This window comes from Aplidium turbinatum, chromosome 15 (genome assembly GCF_918807975.1).
Source record: "Aplidium turbinatum chromosome 15, kaAplTurb1.1, whole genome shotgun sequence".
NCBI classification, from domain to species: Eukaryota; Metazoa; Chordata; class Ascidiacea; order Aplousobranchia; family Polyclinidae; genus Aplidium; species Aplidium turbinatum.
This window is the reverse complement of record NC_137486.1, coordinates 6,714,196-6,723,616: the sequence shown is the minus strand read 5'-3', so window position 1 is coordinate 6,723,616 and position 9,421 is coordinate 6,714,196.

The window sequence follows — 9,421 nt, the reverse complement described above, 5'->3', positions numbered from 1 at the left end:
GTAAAACGATTTCGTAATTTCTTTACCTGAATACAAATTAGAACGGTTTCTAACTCATGTCCTCGTATGATTTCAGCTCGGTTTTAATTTTAAAAAAGTTGAAAGGTTACGGAAGCAAGTATTCGTATCGCTTCCCTTGCTCTCGTTTTTGCTATACTAAGAAACAAGTGAGAGAAAAGAAAAAAAAGCAGCGCAAAGTTTGCTCGATTTACGTTTCTTTTAACTCATCCATGGAAGCAACTTTTCAATCGCTTCCCTGTCGCAGGGTTACCAGATTGGCCAAATTCCTTAAATTAGGCTTTTTTAAATTACTTCTTCAAAATGCATAATCATCAATATTTCTCAAATATTGTAACCTTACCAGATGAAACTATGTTCAAGATTGTTAATTATCGTAGGCCTACATGTTCTATACTTGTTTAATACTCGTAATGTGGCAGATTAAAACTCATCCGCTACAGTCCTTCTATACTTGCTATTTTTCAGGCTATACTTTTAGAATTATTTTTGCTACAATTTATTGAAATCCGCTACAAGTCATAAAATATATGTACATTTTATTATTTTTAATAGAAAGAGGTAGGCTAAATATATTCATTTGGCGTTTTTGTCTAATATTTTTCTTGTTTTAGCCTTTTTTTTGTATTATTTTAGCTTTAGACCTTTTCATAGTCTGGCAACTTTGCTCTGTTGGATTTTGTGCCAAAAATTAAGGTGCTGTTATGGTTATGATATCGGCCTAGTAAGCAAAAGTTTGAGCCAAATGTTGGCTTTACACTGCTATCCTGGCTGGATAGACTTTGGCATAAAACAGGATATGTGAGGATAGGCGCCGACTTTTATTTTTGCACGGGGTGGCGGATAGCACAATATGGCAACCTAAAAATTTCCAAACTGCATGTTTTTGTTTGATTTTTACTAAGCGTGTTTCGTAGATGCAATTGTCTTTTCACAACTGATTTGTAGCTCGATAATTTACAAAGCAACTTTAAAACAAAGCACAGGAAGTATGTCGTGAATTTTATTGCTACGTTGCTGCTCTGACACTTAACATTTGGCAAAAGTATTTTTGCGAACAGCAGCTCTGTCAATCCAACTGTTAATCAACTGGTCAAGTTGTAACCGTGAAGCTTCAGCTTGATAAACATTTAAAATTAGGACGTGGTTCAATCGCTGTTGCGTCATGGTAGATCGCAAGTAGGTTTTTATGCGCCTGAGTGCACTAAACGATCGCTCCGCCTCGCAGGTGGTGGAAGGCAACGATCAGTATATTTTCACAATGCAGACCACGTTTGGAAGCATTAATGAAATTGTTTCATTGCTTGCAAACAGATCAAGCAGTTGCGACATAATTGAAACAAAAATCTGTTTTTGCTGTTGAAAACTTTCCAGCTGTTGCAATTCCAAACGCAGAAGTGTTGGGTTTATGTCATCTTTATATGTGGCAGCGACATTTTCAAAAGCAGCTCTGTTCTCTTCCGATGCTTGATCCTTGGAAAGCAGAACTGTTTCCATGTCATTATCGTTATCATGTCCTGCTGTGAATAATGTGACAAAAGTGAAGAAGAACACTGTTTAAATACGTCTAAATAAATGCTTTGGGAGTAAGCATTTACGGTAGGAAAAAAAAAAAAAAAAGCGGTTGCTGTTGCTGGTCATCGAAAGATCTTGCAGTACGTCCACCACGGCCACGCGGCAAAGATGGCAACTGCAAACCCATATCAACAGCTGATTTTTTACATGCTTCGAACAACGCAGATGCCTCACTTTATGTTGCTGCATTCCAAGAAACCGTTGATGATACGGCTTCCAGTAATTCACGTACCTTTCCGACATTGATCCCACGTTTCTGAACAGCGATATGTACAGGGCTTAAAATAAGCAAAAGCTTTTGCAGGACACGCAAGGAAAAGTAAACGTCGAAACTCTCCATGGATAAAACATGGCTAGTGGCACTGTTTCGAGTGACAGCATCCATGCCATCTTCTTTCGATGCCGTGTCAAGCCAATCTAGTATGACCTTATACTGGTAAAGAAAAGCATTTACGCTGGGAGCTGCTTTTCGAAAATTGCATTTTTTTAATGAAATTTGAAAATGGATAATTGGATATTCATTTAGGGGGTGGAGTTATCAATCATCGAGATAATTTTATTTCCAAGTATTTTATAGCTGGCATAATTTATAGCGATATTATGAGCAGTTTAAAAATTTTCAAAAAAGATTTTTGAGGGAGGCAATGGAAAGATCGTATTTTATTTATTAATAAATCCCATTGTAAACCTAACAAATGTAACAATGACTTATGACAAGTAACAAATAAAACGATCGCAACAACAACAAGGAAAAAACTCGTAGCCACGTGTTGCGTAATCTTCACGTAGCTTGTTTGATGTTACGCGAGTATCATGCTTGCGACAAAACAATCATTTTCTTCATAATACTGTATTGGTTCACTTCTTGCTTTACGTTGACTTGAAGCGAAAACCAATGACCAAAAAAAGATTTAAACGTCGGTTCAAATTACATTTATTTGCAGTAAGTAATGTAGCCTAAACGGGGTGGCTGCCACCCCGCCACAGCGGTTACGTGGTGGCGTGGCCACCCCGTAACCCCGTAAGTCGGCGCCAGTGTAGTGAGGTCTAGGCTAAACTTGACTGAAATGAATTCTGGCTTAAGCTACTACAGCAGTAGGTAACTGCAGCTGAGTTTTTGGTGTTTTTTAATTTTAGCTGCATTTTTTGCCCGTTTGTGTGTAAGAGCTACCTTTAATAAATTAATAGCTGTTATTATCTGCTTATAAATTTCATACAAATATTACCCTAAAAGTGTTTCCTGAAAGCACTATAATCCATTATTTGAGTTAAATTTTGCAAAATTTTTCAGGGGGAGCATGCCCCCGGACCCCCCTAGAAAACACGTGCCTTCGGCACGCTTTCATCCCCCACGAGTTTTATTGCTTCCCTTGCTCCACCAACCAGGATACGCCACTGTTCTCAACCGGTGTGCCAAATAATGCCTTGATTACAAATAGAACGAATTGAACAGATTCAAAACATGAAAACTAAACTATAACAAAACTAAACTATAACTATAACCAGTATTGGGCGCGATAACTCGTTTTTCAGTTAAGCGATAACGATAATCGATAAACGAAAAATGCCTAAAGCAGGGATGGAGGAACCACGTGGGTGGGCCTCGTGGGCCTGGGCCCACCTACTTTATTTACTGGGTAGGCCTGGCCCACCCACTTTTGAAAGGCAAAGTTTTTTGAAAAGGTAGCGAAAACGGCAAATCAGAGAGGAAGTTCCAAAAAAAGGTCTTCACTCATTTGATACACAGCTAGTTTGATTATCTTTGATAGCTCAATGATGAAATCCAGTCTTCAAACTTTTCTGTTGAGTCCATTATTAGGTGTGCAGCGCGTGTGGGTGTGGTTGCGTGTGACTGGTGGAGCAATCTATCAATCAATATAATTATTCTCTATCCTCTCTATGGTTAGAACAGTGATACCGGTATCATTACATATAGAATGCGCGTAGTCTACTGTATAATGCTGCAGATTATTACTTCCAGGTGGTATTATAAGCTAGCTGTGTGTGTAGGGTGGAGTGAATTTCACTTTTTGTTTTGGATTTTGATTTAAGGTGTTGTAATGTTGTCTTTGGGCCTAAAAAATAACCCCGAACATAATTTTAGTTCTCCTACCCCTAAATTGACCCTCCTACCTGAGGTCAAAGGTCACGTGAGGCCAAAATTGCTCTATCTCCATTTCTGCTGGTGCTAGAAATCTGTTTAATGGCTTAACAGATTCAGAAGACCCATATTTCTATCTGTTCTAAGAGAACTTTTTCTTCTATTATTAGTAGAATTTGACTAAACAGCAAAAATATAGTTTTTGTGGTATTTTTGCATATACAACAATATAGTTAACGAACTTCAACAGCCAATATAGTAAATTTCAGCAATTGGTTGGATTGTAGTTTGAGAATAAGTAGATTGAACATGAAAATATTCTTATCTGTAGCATTGATGAGGAACTGAATTTTGAACTAAGTATGAAATTAATGTTTTGATGCATTTAAGATGACATTTCAATGGTTGAAAGCATGAAATTATTGAGAGATACACTGTGATACAGTTTTTGCCAACAAGTCACACTACGTACAATAATAATTATGAGACAAACAATTAAAATTTAAATTGAGCTTGAACTAACCAGTAACCAGCAACAACGGGAAGGCTGCGAAGGGACCACCGACAGGTCTTTAAGTCAAGCAGCAACTAATGAAAATCCCATTGCTTGAAAATGAAAATCCAATTGCACTTTTAAACACTCAAAAAATGTCACAAAAGATTTTGCCTCCCTCATATTTAGGTCCCGGACTCCCGGCTATGCCCCTGGTAACTATAAAGAAAAAACAAGTGGTTTTTATGCAATCGTATTCAACAGTAAAATTGATTTTTGGTGTTGAAAGAGGGCATCAACTTCCGTGATTTGATCATTTTCGGATCACATCATCCCATCTTTAGAACCTAGCCACATGCATGGAAGCTTCTGTTACGAGCTTCACATGACGCTGTACAGCTTGACTGTGGCATGGGTGATCAAGTTCAAGCTTGTTTGTTTTGAAATTTTGTATTGCATCATCATTCATGACTTTGGTTGCGGGAGGTTCTGTGACATGAATTTCATCAAATTGACCATGTTGTGGTAGAACTCGGCGTTGATATTGATCTCCGGTATGATAAATTTTCGAACAGTTTTTCTCCTCTCTGCAATAGATTTCGCCTTTGCACTTTCATCATCTGGGGTCATTTCAACATCTTTGCTTCTGCGTAGGGATAGCACAATATTGACAGCTTGCAATCGAATTGTATCATCATCGTCAGCCATCATCGAAAGAAGAATGTTTTCCGGGTGAGCTGAGAAGCCATTACGTATTACAGTTTTTGATGCAATGTCTCTTGCTTGCTTCTAGGGATTCCCTAGTAAGGAAATTGGTTGATTCGTTTGAGCATGCAAAAATAGTTGACAGCTACCGGTACTTTATCTATTTTAGAGTTAAGCTTGACATCAAACCAAGTTGGGAAGTAAGACTTTTAAACAGTATTCTACCAGAATTCTCAAATTTTTGCTCGACTTTGTTTAGGAAGTGTAATATCTCAAGATGCGACATGCAAGTGTCAACCATCTTGCATGTGACAAGCCACCTACTTCAAACTGTGCTAAGTCATTCTCAAGTTTTCCAGATATGACAGCCAAACAAATTTGGTATGCATAAAATTGATCGGAACTCAAACTTTTTGTAACTTCTTTTGGCAATTGAGGAAACTCAATAGAAGAAAATGGCTTAAACTTAACCACATGCCAATCAGACACTAAACCATTTAGCTCTTTGCCAGTTGGGCCTGAAAACGAGTCGGAGTGTAAAGAGACTCCATCCAAGTGCTTAAAGTCATGTCTGGGAGGTAGTTCGTTGGTATGCAGGAGACAGATGCTATTGCAAAGGTCTTTACAGCAACTCTTCTAATGTGGCAATGCTGCAATGGTGTTTACCTGTCATAATTGCGGTTCCATCTGAGCCTGTAATTAACAAATTGTTCTGCAGGTCGGTATTTTCCAGTGATTTATGGATAGCTTTGTGATTTTCAAATAACAATCCAACCAATTGCTAAAATTTACTATTTTGGCTGTTGAAGTTCGTTAACTATAATTGTGTATAAGCAAAAATACCACAAAAACTATATTTTTGCTGTTTAGTCAAATTCTACTAGCAATAGAAAAAAAAGTTCTCTTAGAACAGATAGAAATATGGGTCTTTTGAATCTTTTAAGCCATTAAACAGATTTCTAGCACCAGCAGAAGTGGAGATAGAGCAATTTTAACCCCGCGTGACCTTTGACCTCAGGTAGGAGGGTCAATTTAGGGGTAGGAAAACCAAAATTATGTTCGGGGTTATTTTTTAGGCCCAAAGACAACATTACAACACCTTAAATCAAAATCTAAAACATTAAGTGAAATTCACTCCACCCTAGTGTGTATTGTTGCCTTTTTATTTGTTTGTAGCCTACATCGCCACATTTTGTACAGCGCTATAGAGCAATTCAACAATTTTGTAAATTTTTTTTACCAAACCAAGCCCAAAAATGGAAAATTTTGCCTGTTGGCACAAAAGGCAATTATGAAAACGCAATGTGTAAACCAGGGGTCGGCAACCTTTTTCTAACTGCTACGTTGTCTGTCCAATTGTGACCATTCCAACATTCAGCCAGAGCATTAATTATTACTTTGAACTTTATTTGGTAATTACAGAAGAGAAAAGAGCTATAGCAGAGGTGGGAATCAAACCCACGTCAATGTAATGACTACCACCGCCCTAACCCAATGCGCCAAGTCAACCGATGGCAAAGCATTGATTTAATTTAGCTAGAATTTGCTTTTTTCCTTTATTCTTCAACACTAGAACGGCCGAAAAAAAAATATAGGCTACCTCCAACGGCCGCTGGTGTCGAAATCGACACTTTTCACAAAAGCTTTATTTTTTCGAAAATTAGCAGTAAGATTTTGTTTTATTTTACAGTGATAAAACTATCTGAAGCACTTATTACTTTTGTCACCTATTTGCGCTGTTCATTTGTTGGTTTTAAACAAAAATTATGACGTAGGCTACCAGGTTTTGATCAGTTCGAAGCTTGACTGTATCTGTATCTTGACTCTGTACGATGATCTAAAAATTCAACAGAGCGAAGACATAATTATCATAAAAATAGCACAAAGTTTTCTTATTCAGAAGAAGAAAAAAAATCAAACAAGCCAACAAACACTTTACGCAGTGCAGCCTTTGCACTCTGTAACTTTCCAGTCACCATTATCACACTTCCCACTTTTCGACAGTGGCCGCAAATAGTAACTGTATTGTTTTTGCAATAATATCCAGCACATTTTTCCGCGTTTTCTAGATAGTCGTCCCTGCTTTTTTTCTCTCTGCAGTGTCGGTTTGCGTTTCAGCACATGAGCAGTTCTCAAGAGCTCTCAAAGAGCTGGAGGATAAAATCACGTCGGCTGATGTTGCTGCTGGAACGTTTTTTAAAAATAATCCAAGAGTTCAAAGCTGCAATATCTAGTATATTTGTCCAAACTGCAAGAGGCCATCTTTTACTTGCTGCACGTGTGGTGTAGGCTACTTTCTTGCCATTTGATCAAACACATCAACTGCTACTTTGTTTTGGCTATAAAAATGGGTCACAGAGGGTTTCTTTTTCTCTGTTGCATCAATACTGGGGCTGTCATGCATAGTGGAAAGGACATTGCATTTTTTTGCACAGATAGTTTACAAACATGCAGCTGTTCGTTGCATCGTAGAAGAATTTATTGGAAAATCTTTCTCCTCCACCCTTGGTCATCTCCTTTGTCAGTCCTTTACTGTTAGCTCGAACAGTTCCAACAATGGTTATATTTCTTTTCTGTAGTAAACCAGCAAGATTCACCCTAGTAAAAAGTTAACTGTTGTGACGTTGTACCCGCTTTGTCTGTGTAAATTGGTGGTGATCTTGATCACTACATCCTCACGGAGAAGCCTTCCATTTCGTTGCTTTCTTTCAATAGTTCCGAGGTACGATAAGTACGGTACGGTATTGCATACGTATTCGGAATGAACCTCGGCTAATACCCAGAATTTCATGCCAAACTTGTCTGGTTTGTTTGGCATGAACACGATACAAGGACATCTGTCTTCCATTGGAAATAGCTGTTCGTCGATTGGTAGGCTCCAATAAGGAGTGTAATTGTTGATGCAATTAGCAACAAGTCCTTGCAGTGGCTCTCGAATATGAATAAACTTATCTGTTGCAAATCGCTGATAGATTTGTGAAAAGTATTTCTAAACTCGATCAGTAGGATGACCTAAAATCAAGCCGAGCGATAGCACACATCAAGCCGAGTGTTGAACAATTACCATCAGAAACGCTATAATAAGTAGCCTAAGTGTGAAAACTATTGAATTAGTTTTTTCACACAGAAAATCTTTTATACTTTACAAATCTTATTAAATTTGTATGAGGTGTCGACTTCGACACCTCGGCCGTTGGAGGTATATCCGCACATTGTAGATAGCATAAAAAGATTTTTTAGAAAAATATTACTGAACTATAAAATTTAAGCATAATTGGGAAGCTACTGAAAGTTTGAAAACGTTGCGATAACAATTAAGGCCCAACATAGTGAACTAAATTTCTAAAAGTGTCGATTTTGACACCTCGGCCGTTCTAGTGTTACGCAACCTTGATGACGTCAAGAACAGCGTAGCTTCTCATTGGTTCGTGGTTTATTAGAAATCTGCTTGTTAAAGTGCCTACCAAACTTTACATGGTCTTGGCTGGCCGTAGCCTATCAATACCAGTTTTGATAGATTCAGAGGCGTGATTTCAAGGCATTGACGTAGCCTAATGCCTTCAGAATATCGGCTAGTAATATCCTTGACGGGAATCAGCTGAACAAATTCTTAAACATCAAATTCTTTGTTTACTGTATGGGCTACTTACAAATACAAAATAAATTCTCCATCACTATAGCCTACGATTTCTTGTCTTTTGCTATTGATTACCTTGTAGCTAGCAAAAGAATTTTCTGATTCATTGGTTTTCCTTTCCTTTGTAAGAGAAAAATTTGCTGTTATAAAGCTATTTTTAAGTAGATTGACTTTGCCGTTCCTTGTTTGACCCATTAACTTGGAAAAAATAATATGTTTTGTATCATAATGGCGCTTTATGTTGAGTTCTTTGTTTATACAAACAGAAACGCTGCAAATCAAAAACGTGGACCTACTAAAATGATTAATGAAAAGTACTTGTTCTTCCATTATATTATACTGTAATAAACCACTGGCCTGGTCACATATTATTATTATAATTTGTAAAGGAGCGGCGGGCCGTAGGTTGCCGACTCCTGGTGTAAACGATTTCAAATATTATAAATGCAACAGTGTTATGGGGATCTGGGGGGCTTCGCCCCCAGAATTTGGATTGACTTTGATTGCTGCGCCTCTGGGCCCACCTACTTTTAAAATGGCTCCTCCATCCCTGGCCTAAAGCGATAACGATAAACGACAAATCAAAAAAAAGTTAAGCGATAACGATAAACAATAAAATTATCGCCGATAATGTCCGATAACAATAATTTTTTTTTTCTGGATTAGCGCTGCCCCATCCCATGCAGCACGAACTGTTTTCATCAACATGACGAAAAATCGAACATAATATAGGCTACTGTAAAGGGACAAAACTTTTTGTAAGTTATGCATGAATAGAATCGCAACAGCGGCAGTGGGTATCGAATCTTCAAACTCTTGATCCAGAATCAAACCACTGAGGTAACCGCCGTGCTTATAATTAGGCTATACCTTCAGACACCAGTTGGATGCT